The 16,355-nt window shown below is 40.9% G+C and overlaps 1 protein-coding gene across 5 annotated transcripts in view; it reads left to right on the top strand.

Moving 5' to 3' along the window:
- The window catches only part of Disp1 (dispatched RND transporter family member 1), a 145,446-nt gene that overhangs the window by 18,927 nt on the left and 110,164 nt on the right, over positions 1-16,355 (top strand). Inside the window, exon 3 of one of the 5 annotated variants that reach the window (XM_075989373.1) lies at positions 14,582-14,715. The exons of the other annotated variants lie outside the window; for them this stretch is intronic. The gene's annotated coding sequence lies outside the window, so the exon portion shown is untranslated. The remainder of the gene's footprint in view (positions 1-14,581; positions 14,716-16,355) is intronic. 5 annotated transcript variants of the gene reach the window in all.

Genomic DNA, 16,355 nt, shown 5'->3' with positions numbered 1-16,355 from the left:
CCTCAGTACAGCATGTCTGACTTGCTCCGAGTCTGCTGGTGGAATCCCTGTGCCTAGACTCCTCCCTTTCACTTTCTCTGTATCTACAAGTTCCGCCTATTCTCTTTTGCCTAGCTATTGGCCATTCAGCTCTCTATTAGACCAATCACAGTGACACAGTGTCAACTAATATTTCACAACATTTCCCCCCACTTGTCTAAATAAAAAGGAAAAGGTTTTAACTCTAACAAAGTAAAAGTAAGACTGTATACAGTAAGAACAATTCTCAAGTAATGATTACATTGACAATGTCCAGTCTATTTATATTTGGCAAATTCAGATAAATTATTATTTATCCTATTTTGATGAGTCCAAAGTTATACCTAAACTACTTTTATCATAACTTTTAAAAAATATTTATTTATTTTGTATACAGTATTCTGCCTGCATGTGTCCCTGCAGGCTAGAAGATGGTGCCAGATTTCATTACAGGTTTCTGGGAACTGAACTCAGGACCTCTGGAAGAGCAAACAGTGCTCTTAACCTCTGAGCCATCTCTCCAGCCCCAATCATAATTTGTATTACCATCCTAATCTTTTTATTCCTTAAAGCATTTTATTAGATAAGCAACTTAAGCTTTTCTGTTTCTCTTATATATGTTACATCTCTTTTGTGAATTTCTCTTCTAAATTTGGTAATAAGGAAAATTGTAATTATAACCATCTAATCTTCAACTCCATCAGAGATCTGAGAAGGATATCTTACCTGAGTAAGCAGGAAGTGTAGAGCAAGCAACTTCCAAAACTATGAAACAACAGAGAAATCTGGATGTCTAGACAGCCAATCTGAGGTTCCTCTGAAATGTTAGGGCATCCATCTTTGGCTTATGGACCTAGAATATCTGACAAGACTTTTCTGTGAAGCAGGAATTTTTGAAGGATTGCCCTACCTTGTCTTAGCAAAGTTTGGCAGTTGCCTCCTTTTGTGTCCTGTTTATCCAGTTAGGACAGCAATTGTCAGCAGTTGAGGAAAGGGAAGTTTCTTGCTCAGTGACTAACTTTGTCACAATGAGAGCAAACTCTATGTGTAAGTTCTTCAATACCCATCATACTTTTTTTGAAGTAAATTGGCACAACCAGGAGCAGACATATCTCACTGTCATAAGAAGCCTTATGTTACTAAAACATCTTAAATGCCATATTCTGTAGGTCTTTGAAGTGTTTAAAGACACCCGTCTCTCTACAGTGTTCTCTGTTTGACTTTGAAAACTTACCTGACACGACTCACTGCAAGTTTGATTGTATCAGATTGTAAATGGAAACTTATGTTACAGCAAAATGACCTTAAGTTTGTATCAATATACAAAAAAATCCATGCCAATATTTGGGATTAGTAGCTGCTTTTTGTTTTTTAGTTTAAAAGTAGATTCAAGAACCTACCCTTTTGTCCCATCACTCTTTCACTCCACCCCCTTAGGATGAGATCCCCGAATCTGCTCTCCTTTGCTTAGTTCCCTCCCTGACCATGACCGGTAACAACTTGTGACCAACCTCCCAAATGCTGATAAAAATCCATAACCTACCGAATGACCAAAACTATCCACCCTACCTCTTGGGGATATGGGTGTTCTGTTTTCTAGACTGCTTCCTGTTGTCTGGGGTTGATGACATCTTTAGGGGACCCCAAGAAGATTGAGATAACGGTCAGGTTCTGGGAGTGCTACTTGTATTATTTTTTGTTTAGTCTTGGTGTGATGGGAAAGTGTAGAACTTATCTGAGGGTTACTCCTGACTGGAGTAGTCTGTCTTAACTATCTAGCCTTCAATTCCATCAGAGATCTGAGAAGGATATAATATTACCTGAATATACAGGAATTGCAGAGTAAACAACTTCCAAAACTGTAGAAATGGCAGAAACAACTGACTGCCTGAACTGTCACTCAGGGTTCTTCTGCAATGTTGGGGCATCTATCTGGACCATGTCACCTAGCAGCTTTGAAGTTGTTCTGATTGCAGAATTTTGAGGAAACTGCAACAGAGGCATTCTGAGAGGCTGGATCACCTGGATTACTTGTTTTCATTGGTTTCTGGTTCTTTTTTTTCTGAAAACACACAAACCTTTAAGGCTAACATATATATCATATGATATATACAAAACACAACATATATATTAATACATGTATGGAATGTGCAGTGTGCACAAGTCAGCCGAAGATGATTTTTTTTGTTTATAATTGAGCTTGTAGAAGACATCTGTCAACTTTATAAGTCTGTTTGGACTGTATAACCAAACCTCTATTATAATGGAATTTTCTTTTGGTCACCAACAAGCTTCCAAATAAAGACATGGAGACTTATTATTAATTATGAATGGTTGGTCTTAGCTTAGACTTGTCCTGCTAGCTCTTTTACTTAATTTAACCTGTTTCTATTCATCTGCTTCTTGCCTCAGGGCTTTTTACTTTTATTTCTTCTTGCTCCTGTCTGTCTGGCCTCTGTTATCTCCCTGGTCTCTTTTTCTTTCCCAAGCCTAAATTCCTCCTCCTACTTACTCTCCCTGCTTGGAAGTCCTGCCTAGTCCTCTTCCCTCACTATTGGCCATTTAACTTTTTGTTAAACCAACCGGTGCCTTAGCCAGGCAAGGTAATACAGCAACACATCTTTACATAGTTAACCAAATGTATTACATCTTTGCATAAATAAACAAATATTCTGCAACACTGTATCCATGCCATATGAAAGGATGGCATGTAATAAGTCAGGAGAACTCTGTAGCCAACAAGATTTATTCTGTCTCATCCAGTCTCAGAGCTGCCCCCATGTTGAGGGATCAGCATATATGTCACTGTCTTGTAGGGTTGTTTTTTTTTTTTTTTTGTAGTTTTTTTCCTTCATGTCTGTAGCTTAGATTTTTCAGAAGGTCTCCCCTGATCATATCTGATTTTCATTAATTTTGAAGAGATCCAAAGCATAATCTCTTCCTCAACATAGAAAAAATATTTTCTGATTTCTGTTCTAAAGTTAAGACATCCTTAAAATATGTAGGTTGGTTTAATTCCGTAGTTCCCCCCCTCCCCACAATCCAGTATCTCTCAGCAGCTGTCATTTTTATTAGCCTTTTAAAAATTGAAAGTCAACAAGGCAACATACAGGATCCAGGAGTCCTGTGTTAAGGTATTCCCCATCCTTACATGGCTTATTCCTTTTATATTAGTTTACTCTCTCTTTAAAGACTTCACTTTATTATTCTTAAACTATTTATTATTTTTCCATGACTGACTGTACCCATTTTCTATTCCTCAGCATCTAAGCATGTTTTTAAGCATCCTATATCTGTTCAGAGGTGTTCTCAGTCTGGACCTGGCATTTTATGTGCCTGCACTTGTGCACTTGGAGCACTTTCTGACCACCAGAGACAAATCCTCTGCTGCTAGGCTATTGCTGCAGAGTGGCACTGGTTGCTGCCTTCCTACCCCACCCCTCGGTTCTGCGTGAGCATAGTCTCATGCTGGCAGCTACCAGCCCTGGAGCCGCATTTATGTCCCAACTCTTATTAATTATGAAAACTTGGCCTTTAGCTTAGGCTTGTCCTCAACTAACTCTTATAATTCAAATTAACCTGCTTCTAATAATCTACATTCTGTCGTGTGGCTTTTACCTTTCCTCAGTATAGCATGTCTGCTTTGTTCTGTGTCTTTTCTGCCTAGATTCCTCCCTCTCACTTCCTCTCTCTGCCCAGAAGTCCACCTGTTCTCACCTGCCTAGCTATTGGACATTCATCTCAATCACAGTGTGTAAACAAATATTCCACAACACCTGAGAGCTTACATCCCCAATCACAAGGATGAAGCAGAGAGAGAACTGGAAATAGGGTGAGGCTGTATAATCACGGAACCCACCCCAGTCACTTCCTTCTTCCAGCACAGCTGCAGCTCCTAAACCTCTCCAAATAGCACCACTAATTGGGGCCTAAGTGTTCAAATACCCAGACTTATGGAGGATATTTTTCATTTAAACCACCACACATTTGTAAAAAAGAAAAAAATGCCATTGTACCCATGTAACTTCTGGGAGTGACTGTGATTGTAGCAAGTTGGACTTTAGTAGTAGAAGACATTTTGGAAGGATCACTGGAGGGCTAGGGTCCCAGGTTCTCTTACAAGTCTTTTCTTGTGTAACTCAGCCTTTGGGATTTTATTTCCCCATGGAATGAGAGAGAGAAGTACCAAGGGTCCCTTCCACCTAGAGGAAGTAAGTTCTGTAATTAGCAGTACTGAGACATGCTGATCTGCAGGCTCAGGACCAGTCCAGTTATGCCACAATTGGCAGCATAGTATCTGACATCAATTCTCTCTCTCTCTCTCTCTCTCTCTCTCTCTCTCTCTCTCTCTCTCTCTCTCTCTCTCTCTCTCTCCCTCTCTTCCTATTGTCCTTTAGCATAAGATCCAGAGATAGAAAGTGGAGTGGTGTCCTGATTGGCTGTGTGTCCTCAGGCAGATGACTGTTCTCTGCTTCTGAAGCAGGACTTGTAATAGTCACCCGGGACAGAGGCTGCCTTTCTTCTTTGGGGAAATAGAATCCCAGTCGGCCTGTGCTCATGACCACCCTGCACTGTTTGTCAGGTGGATGCAGGTAGATGGACTGGCTGTATAGGTTTGGGTCATCAGGATGTAAAAGGCGGAGATGGGGACAGTTTTGGGGGTCATTTTCTTTAAGGAAACCCATTTTTCCTAGATGTCTTTTTTCCCCCTGTTCTGTTTGGTTGAGAAATGTCCAGAACTGAAGCGTCAGCTTTTGTTCCGGAGATGGGCACTACGTGATGAAGAAGGCGGAGCCAACTGGAGTCTGCTCGTTTGAGCACAGTGCTGTGCTCACCTCACGCCATCTAGTACCCTTCAACTGTTAGGTGAGGGACAATAAACTTTTACTTAAGCCATTGAATTTACTTCCCGTTATAGTTGATTTTTGGCTTAGTGGGCTGAAATCACATACGAAGACTAGAGATGATAGCTAAGTGCCGACTCCCTCAGAGGCGCTTCTAGGCACTGTCTTCCTGCATGGTTGCTCACTTTCTGCTTAGTGTGAGCGAATAGGGTGCCAGGTACAAAGGTCACAAAGGTGTTCTGATGCCAGTTGATTTAAGAAGAATGAAAACCAAGGTTTCTTAAAATTATAAAAACAATTTAAAATAATTAGCAGTAACCAGTTAGAGAAGAGAAAAACTTATAGTGCTAGTCTGAATAGTAACCAGAAATATAATTGAACTAGAATAAAATGGATTGACAAGAAAATATAAGAAACACAGTTTATAATCAAGACAAAAATATAAAGCTGGGCAGCAGCACTCAGGAGGCAGAGGCAGGTGGATCTCTGTGAGTTTGAGGCCAGCCTGGTCTATAGTGTGAGTTCCAGGACAGGCTCCAAAGCTACACAGGAAAAACCTATCTCAAAAAAACCAAAACCAGAAAGAAAAGAATGTAAAATATGTGACATCTAGATATAAGTGTGTGCTCCCCATGTCCAACTAGAATTGTTCTTTTGTACTGTGAGCTTTTGACAGGTTGTTTAAAAATCAATTTGTAGCTATATGCATAACAACATAATTGTTATGTGAAAGAAGGTGCCTTTGATTGGTAGCTGGAAAAACAAATACATACTTACAACAGACTATCATTAGCCTTAAAATGGAAGAAAATTAGACAGTACTGCAGTATAAATGAAGGTTGACAGGGTATTTACTAAGTGAACTATCAGTCTTTAAAGTCAGATACTGTATGCATTTGCTGTCTGATTCAAACTCAGGAAGACAGACAGGAGAATGGTGGTTGACAGGGTCCAGGAGGAAGATGATGGAGAGAGGTTTGATGGTATAGAGTTTCAGTTTCTCAAGACAAAAATCCTAGAGCTTTCGTATAACAATGTGGATGTGCTCCAAATGGCTAAAATTAAAAAGGGTTAAGAGAATACAGTTTATGTGTATTTTACCACAAAAGAAAATTAAGAAAAGTCAATTCAAAGACAAACAGATGCAGCTGATTTTCCCCCAGGGGATTTGCCATCGAGGAATGGAGAGGCTGGAAGGCTGAGTCTTTTCCTAGGAATGAATTATCTCATTTCTTAAATATTTAAATTTAAGACTATCCAGCTGCTTAGCGCTAAAGAGGAAGACAGTCATTTTGGTAATTACTGTATACTTTAAAAATAGATGTAAAACTTTTTATTCCTATATAAGATTTATCTTTGAAATCCTGTTTTGTTATTTATTTGTACTGACTGAAGTTTTGTGTGCTATACTTAAGTCATTTAAGGTAGAGAGTGTAGGCAGATTGAACTGGCCATATTCAAAGGAAGGTACATGTGTGATGGTGTGGAGGTGATGTTCACATAGCGAAGAGGCCCGAGCAGCTGTAGATTTTCCTACGAGGAAAGAGGCAAACTGCTGAAGAGGATTTCTGTGTGTTTCTTGGAGTGAAGAAGTTACTTGGTATAAGAAGGCAGTATTAGGTGAAATTTGGTACAGAAGGCAGTATTAGGTAAAGTTTGTACACAGAAGGCAGTGTTAGGTAAAGTTTGGTACAGAAGGCAGCATTAGGTGAAGTTTGTACACAGAAGGCAGTGTTAGGTAAAGTTTGGTACAGAAGGCAGTATTAGGTGAAGTTTGTACACAGAAGGCAGTGTTACAGTGAAGTTTGGTACAGAAGGCAGTATTACTTACACTAGTGTATCATGTACACATTCATTCATTATGAACTGGGCTGGGACACGAGTGAAGGAAATGTGATGAAATCCTGGCTCTTCCCAGTTATCAGCCACCTTCTTGGGATCGCACTAAATGGCTTTGGCACAATCTTAAGCAAGCATGCACATGACTATACCAGTTAGTTAAATACATACATATACGCATAATATTTTAATTGCATTATTTATAAATATAAGCACCAGCAAAGTACCGATCTTCAGCAGATATTTATAGATAAAATAAGATTTGATCTCATTTGTCATGTGACATCATTGCATTGCACAGTGCCAGTAATGGAAGATACTATTAATAATTATTTAAATGACCAAATAAATGTGTGCCAGTTGATCAAGTGAGATAAATGGCACTTTATCTGTAAACCTTTTATGAACATGTTTTGTTTTCTCTACACATTTGACCATTTAAAAAAGTCTATAAGCATTATCTTAAGTAGTTTAAAATATTTTCTAACAATAAATAATTAGTTGTGTACATAGGGCCTGGTGATGGACTCCTGTAATCTCAGTGCTCAGGAGACTGAGGAAGAAGGATTATGAGTTTGAAGTCAGCTGCTACATAGTGACACCATGTCCCAAAACAAATGAAGAGGGACTTACCAGCATTTCTGTGGTGCTTCCTGTGCATCTGTTTTACTCACAATAATTACTATAAAGAACTGCGAGGCGGTTACTGTTTTTGCCATTTCTGTACATAACGGATCTGAGCATAAAGATGTCAACAGGTGGTCGTGTTCTAAAGTTCGTGTCCTTAGCCGCTGTGCACGGCAGACACCCCCTTACAGCAAACCCAGCTCTGGAGAGAATTCCCATGACCAGAAGACTCCAGTCCTCTTCTTTCTAGAAGTGACATTTACAGACCATTTTATGGGAGTGCTTTTTTTTAATTCTAATTAGTATAAACCCTCTTGATATTTGTATATTAATGATAACATTGATGATAGTCGAAATTGACATTATTTTAAAATGTAATAGTGTGGAGCTGGAGAGATGACTCAGTTAGTAATGGCACTTGTCACAGAAGCAAAGGACATGAGTTTGGATCCCCAAACTTATGTAAAAAACCTGGATATGGTCACATGTGGGCTCTTAACTCCAGTACTGTTGGGGCAGATATAAGAGAATTGCTGGGGCTTGCCAGGTACCAGCCTCACACCAGGTTCAGTGAGAAACTCTGTTCCAAAGGAATGCAATAGAAGCTGCAAAGATGGCTCAGAGGTTAGGCGAACTTGCTGCTGTCCTTCCCATAGGACCAGCACCCACTCTGGACAACTCCCTGTATTCCAGCTTCAGGGATCCAGTGTCTTCTTCTGGTCTCCATAGCATGTCCACACACACAGACACAGACACAGACACACACGCGCACACACATAAATAAAAATAAATTTAAAAACATCAGATTTCAAAGGAATAAGATCGAGATATAGAGCAGGACTCTTATTATTCTCTGGCCTCCACGTGTGTATTTGTGTGGGATATATAGCTCCTGGGTGCTTGAACTTTGAGTTGTTGATAAAGTGTTCTTGGTGTCTTAAATATGCTTTCAGTAGCAGAGGAAGAAGGGGAGTTAGGATCCAAAAGGGTTGGCGTTTTTTTTTTTTTTTTTTTTTGATTTTTCGAGACAGGGTTTCTCTGTAGCTTTTGGTTCCTGTCCTGGAACTAGCTCTTGTAGACCAGGCTGGCCTGGAACTCACAGAGATCCGCCTGCCTCTGCCTCCCGAGTGCTGGGATTAAAGGCGTGCGCCACCACCGCCTGGCAAGGGTTGGCGTTTTTAGGCACATTATTAGTTTTTGACTGCTACTTTTGACATTCATTTTGACAAGAAAATGTAGAGTCTAGCAATGCCTTTACCTTAGCACACTGTTGGAGAACGTGGAGTGGTTTTACTTTTTGCTCGTTTCTGTGGCTCAGGAAAGAAGTCCGAAATGTCAAACTGCACTGGAGTTTGAGCTTGGCACTATACCCACTCAGGCTCACGTTTATTTGTTCTTATTTGCAGCTCTCCTTTGGTGTCCTCTGGGATATTTCTTGATGCTTTGTTTGCTCAAAGTCTTTAGGAAGCCTAAGGAGGAAAGTAATGCTAAGATCAGGGAGATGTTTAGAACCCAGTGTGGCAGTTGTGTGCTGTCAACTCCAGCAGCTGCAGTGTGGGCGGCACTGTGTCCCCTCCACTGTAACTGGTGTGCAGGGAGCTACAGGCACTTTAAAAAGATTTGGTTATTTTTTGTATGTGTTGTGCGTGTGTGCCAGTGTGAGTTTATATGCACTGTGTGTGTTCAAGAGCCTGTGGAGGCCAAAAGAGGGTGTTGGGTACCCTGGATCTTGAGGTACAGGTAGTTGTGAGCCACCGTCTGGGTGTGGGAACTCAGCAGGTCCTCTGCAGAAGGCATGAGGACACTGAAGCCCTGAGCCATCTCCAGCCCCAAGCACTTTGTCCTCCCCCTTTCTTCCTCCCACATTCACTTCTCCTTCCACACATAAAGAGCCTGAGAGCAGCTGCTTTGTGCTAATGATTAAAACAGTAGTGGATACTGGCAGGGTTTGTGTATATTTATATTTTCCGAGGTGTATTCCATGTTAACATAGAATAACACATTTGCTTTAAAGGACTTTTACTGTCTCTGTTGGTATTAATAATAGCATAATAAACCACATTGATTTTAACTAATTGGGGAATCTGTGTAAATCTAAGGTGTCAAAACAAAACAGTCTTCTAAAGAAATGTGGTTTCATTGCTGTACACACAACTTAGCGACTCCCGTGGAAGAGCTGGGGCAGGCTCTGCGAGAGCAGCAGCGCTCGTCACTACCTCACTTGGCAGTGATGGAGACCACTTAAGCAATTCTCTTTAAAGTTTAGCTTGCATTTTCTTTGTGGCAGAGTCAGTCTTTAGCCCCATTCCCAAACTATGGGCTGAATTTGGAGCCTTCTGTGTACTGGGCAGGCTCTACCCTGAGCCTTACCCCTTCCCACCTCCACTTTTGAAGACATTTGAGATAGGCTCTTGCCTTGTTGCTCAGGTTAGGTTTGAGTGTGTTATGTGCTTACAAAGCCCTTGAATGTTATCTTCCTGCCTCAGATTTCTGTGTAGCTAGGATTATAGGCCTGAGTCTCCAGGCTTGGCAATTGTAAATTTTTAATATGGTCCATCTTTTAAATTCTTCAAAATCTGTGCCTGAGACCAGAATGAAACGTGGAAACAAGGCCTGATGGGAGAGCCTCTAAATGAAGAAGGGCAGAAGTCAAACAAAAGCCAAACCCTTTGAGCAGTGCAATTTTTCAGAAAATCAGGAAACAACCTTCCTCAAGACCCAGTAATACCACGTTTGGGTATATATCCAAAGGATGCTCAGTCGTGCCACAAGGACATAGCAGCTTGTTTGTCATAGCCAGAACCTGGAAACAACCTAAATGCCCCTCGACTGAAGAATGGATAAGGAAAATTTGGTACATTTACATAATGGCATACTAAAGAGCAGAAAAATAATGACATCTTGAATTTCGCAGGAAAATGGATGGAGCTAGAAAACATTATTTTGAGCGAGGTAACCCAGACACAGAAAGACAATTTTCATATATACTCACTCCTAAGTGGTTTTTAAACATAAAACAAAGAAAACAAGCCTACAAATCTCAATCCCAGAGAATTTAGGCAACAGTGAGGACACTAAGAGAGACTTACATAGATCTAATCTACATGGGAAGTAGAAAAAGACAAGATCTCCTGAGTAAATTGGGAGCATGGGGACTTTGGGGGAGGATTGAAGTGGGGAAAGGAAGAGGCAGGGAGGGGAGCAGAGAAAAAATGTAGAGCTCAATAAAAATCAATTTAAAAAAAGAAAAAAAAAGAAAATGAAAAAAATAAAGTAGCAAGCAAGAACTGAAGACTATCTCAGCAAAAATAAATGATTAGTAATTGATAAACAAAATAGAAAGCCTCTGCACTTTGGCTTCTGGGAAAGTCCATATTGAAGGCCCCAAAGGGCAAAATCAAAATAGCCATCACAGAACAGTAAAGGGAAGAATGAAAGATCAGAAACAGAGGTTGTGTTGACAATGGCGGTTGCCTCACCTAGCGTTGATGTGAGGGAGGCCAGGGGCTGAAGCGGCTCCATTTAGTGTGAAGAGGAAGAGCACAGCAAGACTAGACAAAGGAGTCATCAAGAGTCTCCATGGATGCACTGGCTTCCGGCCGAGGTGTGGCGTGCACTGAGAAGGCCCACGAACACCCCTTTAAGAGCCTCCTTCCTAGATGTGTGGACCTGTAGAGATGCCCTGAATAGCTTATTCTCCTTTGCAATTTTAAGATAACAATTACTTTATTTCCTAAAATCCCATCATAGTTCTTGGCGATTTTGGATAATTCTGATGAACTGGTATTCATTCTCCTACCCCTAACTGTACTTTCTATTTCATTTTGGAAGAAGGAGCAGTTAGGCCTCCTGATATCACCTCATTTTTATAGGGATGAGGAAATAAAGGTGAAGGTAGTGTTACTTGTGCAAAGAATGAAAGAAAGGGGGCTTTTAAGTGCAGCTTGGAAAATGGGGGCTTGGTATTTTTATAGGAAAAATACAACTAATTGGGCAGGCTTTTTAAATTAAACTTTCTTATGTTTGGTTGCACACTGAAGTAGTAAGTCTTTCAAGTGTATCTGTATCAGCGCTGGCCAATCTGCCTTGAGGAATGTCATGGGCAGTTGAAATAGCTTTGCTTCTAAGAAAATCCCTGGTGCACTTGACCATTAAAACACATTCCAGCATTTGGTGTTCATTAGTGTTGTAACCGAAACAAAAACATTTTAATGGTTGATCCCAGAGTATTTTGAAGTTAGTATAGCTTTGCTGAGAAGGTATTTAAGTTTTAGTATCAGTTACAAATCGGCTAGGAGCCAACTTTTCAAGCTGTTTCTAAGTAAGACATTGAGTTTTTCTGAATTAAAAAAAAAACCACATTATATGGCACAGTGCCATGTGGGGGGGACAGAATGGAACAATTATTGTAGGATTTGTCTGATAATTGTGTTCTGAGTTAGGCCTTTAAGACACTGAAGTGGGTTTAGAGCAACTTGTCATGTCAACCGGTGGCTAAATTCAGTTTTCAATCATGAAGGAGAAACTTTGAATATAAAAATAGAACTGGATTTGGACAATAATTAAAATTTCAATCCCTTTTAGAGGTTTGCTACTTGCCTAAAACTGAGCTACTTCAACTCTTTTTGAAATTTCAAGAAAATGACTCATTTATCTGTCAAGGCAGGATAATTCCACAGTCTAGTGAGTTACAAGGTAAAATACCCACTGAAGAGAACAGACAGTCTAATCCTAGCACTTGTGAGGCAGAGTCAAACAGATCTCTGTGAGCTCAGGGGCCCGGTCTACAAAGAGAGTTACAAACCAGCCAGGGTATGCGATGAGACCCTGTGACAAACCAGCCAGCCACCACCACACAATAAGAGATCGAAAACTGGCCTGACAGAGAAGGGCTTAAAAAAAGAGTCCATTATTTTAGAGAACATTCAGAGCCTTCACTTTGCCAAGAAAAGTCTCATTAATATATGCATATTTGGAATAATCCTGTAGTCTTGTTTTCTTCATACAAAAGAAGAACTGGCTAATTATTTACTTGGGTTTATTTGTAATCTCTAGGTCTACATTGTAGAATTATGCCAATGAAAGTCATTCAATCCAAATCATTTTGTGTGGTGTTTAAAATATTCTGGTGATAGTTTTTACAATTTTGTCCTTTTTCACCCCTTGGCCTATTGTGTTTGAAAGTATTGCATTCTTATCCTCTTTTTTATGTTCACTAGTGCAGTTTGTGTATAGCATAAACTGCAGGTGTCAGTTAGGAAGAAGGAAGAGAGAATTGTCTGGACTGTTTTCATTGGTCCACACAGCAATGCTCTGAGATAGGTATAGTCAGCTGTAAGTGAAACAGCTGTACCATGACTGGGCTTAAGTTGTTTCCTGCTGCTATAACAGAACACTCAGGACTAGATCATTTTTAAGGGCCAGGGTTTATTTAGTTCATAGTTCAGGAGGCTAGAAATCCACAGTTGAGGAGCCACGTCTTTGGGGACAGGAGAAGCATTGGAGTGGTGAGAATAAGCATCATGCCATGACTGATCTTGCTTCTATATCATATTCATTCTTGTAGTAACTAACTTATAATACCACAGTAAGCCCTGCTGTTCAGATCACGTCTTACAGAGTGTCTTAGTTACTTTTTTGTTGCCATGAAGAGACACCATGACCAAGGCAACTGAGTCCATAGATGTCGTGGCGGGTGGCATGGCAGCGGACAGACACATGACACTGGAGCAAGAGTGGTAACTGAGTCTTTACATCCAGTCTCTAAGCACCAGGCACAGAGAGCACCTGGGAATAGTGTGGGCTTTTGAAACCTTAAGGCTTGTCCCCAGTGACATATCTCCAGCAGGGTCAACCTTCTAATTCTTCCTGTTGGCGGAGGCCACTTGTTCATTCTCAGCCTCTCAGACTCCCAAAATAATCATACAGAAATCTGTGTTAATTAAAACACTGCTTGGCCTATTTGCTTATACATGTTTCTATCTAGCTCTTACATCCTAAACTAACCCATCTCCATTATTCTGTGCATCACCACGAGGTCGTGGCCTACTGGCAAAGTTTCAGAGGGCTCTGGCAGAGGCATCTGTCTCCTGTGGCAGCTACATGGCTTCTCTCTGACTCCACCTTCTCTCTCTCTCTCTCTCTCTCTCTCTCTCTCTCTCTCTCTCTCTCTCTCTCTCTCTCTCTGTGTGTGTGTGTGTGTGTGTGTGTGTGTGTATGTGTGTATGATACATGTGTGTATGTATGTATGTATCTTCCAGCCTGGCTATATTCTGTTAAGCCATTGGCCGAAAGCGGTTTCTTTATTATTACCCAATGGCAGTAAAACATATTCACAGCATACATCACCTCCTCTTTTCTCTCTAAATAAAAAGGAAGGTTTTAACTTTAACATAGTAAAATTTCATGTAACAAAACAGGTATCAAGCAAGAATTGCAGTTACAGTATTTATATCTACTTTATCTTTTATAATAACTAAGGAAAACTATAGCTATCTATTCTTCAACTCTGTCAAAGACTCCAGAAGGATATACTATTACCTAAGTAAACAGGAAGTCCATTGTAAGCAACTTCTAAAACTCTAGAATTGACAAGACATCTTGCTGTAACATTGCAGGCACCCATCTTTAGCCTTCTGGCCCATAGTATCCAGCAGGTTATTTCATGAAGCAGGAAACTTAAAAGACAGTTCTGCCTATATTGGCAGTTTGTCGATCACTTTCTTCTGTGTCCAAGCAGTGTCAGGGGTGAGCTCCTTCTCATGGTATGGGTCTCAAGCTGGATCATTCATTGGTTGGCCACTCCCATAATTTCTGTGCTACCTTTACCCCAGCATAACTTGTAGGCAGGGAAAATTGTAAGCTCTGCTGGGTTGTCTCTTCCAACCTCAATAGGAGAAGAGGTGCCTAGTCTCACTGCAGCTTGATGTACCATAGATGGCTGGTATACATGGGAGGCCTGCCTTTTCTGAAGAGAAAGGAGAAGTGGATGGGGTGGGGGGAGAAGAGAGGAGGTTGGAGGAGGGACTGGAAGGTGAGAAGGGAGGGAGGGGAACTGATCGGGTTAAATTAATTAATAAAAATAAATTTAAAACAATGATATCATCATAGCAGTGAGCAAATGTAGTGTGCAGATCTTTGATTCTAAATGCCACTAACCATATATATGCAAGTATATATATATGTATATATATATTAATATAGGTGTGTGTATAGTGTATATATATCTACATTTGTTTCTTTTTTTATTGCAGCATCAACACTGGTTAATCCATCTTTCCCACACTGGTTGAAATACCGGCCCCATTGTCTAGTTATGCCTTGCCCTGATTCTATATTCTGCTGCTTCCACTGTACCTGGAAGTGAGGCGGTGTGGTATTTACTTCAGTGAGTAATTTCAAGCTGTACGTGAGCACTGCCAGCCTGGAAGAGTTGAATCAACACATAAGCCATTTCTGCTGTCACAGAGTAGATGAATCAGGTTTATAAATCCTGAGAGTAGATTCCAGCAAGGGGCCACATGTGGAAGTATGAGAAGAGGTGTCGCACTGGTCCTGGTGATGCATGTTTGTAGCCTCAGCATTTTGGAGGCTGAAGCGGGAGTTTGTTAGTTCAAGGCTAGTCCGGGTATCTAGCCAGGCCTTACCCTCCACAACCCTCTCCACAAAGTTCTGACCTCCCTCCCACTGGAAGCTTAGAGCCTACTTTTATGACTATAGAACAGTGATCTTTTATGTTCACACACGCCAGCTGTGTTAGTTTAGATAAAACTTAGCTCTTGAGATTATAGGTATTCTGGATTATAAGCTCTGAGAGCAGAGTCCTGTGTCTTATTAACTTAATGCTTGTTTATTTTATACCTAGTGCACCAGACACTGAGCTGTGATACATCTGCCCTGGGCAGCTCACAGTCTGGTGGGAAAACGGGCGTAGAAACAGATAAGCACAGATAATACCCTCCAGTGCGTGTACGGTTCATCTTCCACGACTGTGGGGTAGTGAGGTCAGAGGGCACGGGTTCATATACTCACTCAGGCATTTTCCTAAATACAGGGAAAAGGAGGATGCTTAAGTGATATTTTTTATCCTAAATTTCCATGAATTGTCTCAAAGGGCTTGTCTGTGTCCCTCCACACACCCCAACCCTGTATACCAACTGCTGGGACAAAATGTGCTTGTCTGTCCTGTTCTGTGCACCCCCAAATCCTGTATACCAACTGCAAAGACAAAGTGTGCTTCTCTGTCCTGCTCTATGTACCCCAACTTTGTATACCAACCGCAGAGACAAAATGTGCTTGGCTCTCCCTCTCCACACACCCCAATCCTGTGTACCAACTGCAGAGATAAAAACTGTGGTACTACCTCCGGTTGCTTCTCCCCATGTCTCTTTTGTATCTAAAGATGTTGAACCGCAGAGGTCCCGCATAATCACAGATAGCGGTTGTGTGCGTCCAGGATGGTGGCAGCGACAGCACTTGGCTCTAGCATCTTTTTCTCTAAGAGGGCCTTGTGTTCTGCCACTAAAGTTCTAGATTTCATAAGACTAAGTTAATGTATTTGAGTTCATCTGTTTTGTGTTTGTTTAACACCTGTGACAAGATAATTTCCGCCATTCACTTATAAAAGAGAAACACATTATCAGGGCATGCTCCAGCTTTGAACACAGCTTATCCATTTTTACCCATTAGCCATGTGGAAAATACCAATTAGAGAAATTTTGAGAACAGGTACTTGTAAACCTAGTATTCATACAAAAAAAAAACCCCAAAACAAAAAACCCCAGCCCTTTAAAATAAAAACCGTAATGAGACGCACTCGAGCAAATCTGTGTGTCATAAACCTTTCAGGGTCAGTGCAGTTGAAGAATGGAGCCATGATTTTGGAGCAGCTGGCAGCCTGGCTGGGAAAGGAAGGTGTGGCTCCCAGTTGGAGCCGGCCCTTCCCCAGCAGCAGGCACTGCTACAGGCCATGTTTCTGTGCTCAGCTCTCCACAATCTCATACACTTGGAGGATTTTGAATTTATAGA

Source organism: Microtus pennsylvanicus, chromosome 10 (assembly GCF_037038515.1).
Source record: "Microtus pennsylvanicus isolate mMicPen1 chromosome 10, mMicPen1.hap1, whole genome shotgun sequence".
Taxonomy (NCBI): Eukaryota; Metazoa; Chordata; class Mammalia; order Rodentia; family Cricetidae; genus Microtus; species Microtus pennsylvanicus.
This window is presented reverse-complemented; position numbering and strand designations above follow the sequence as displayed.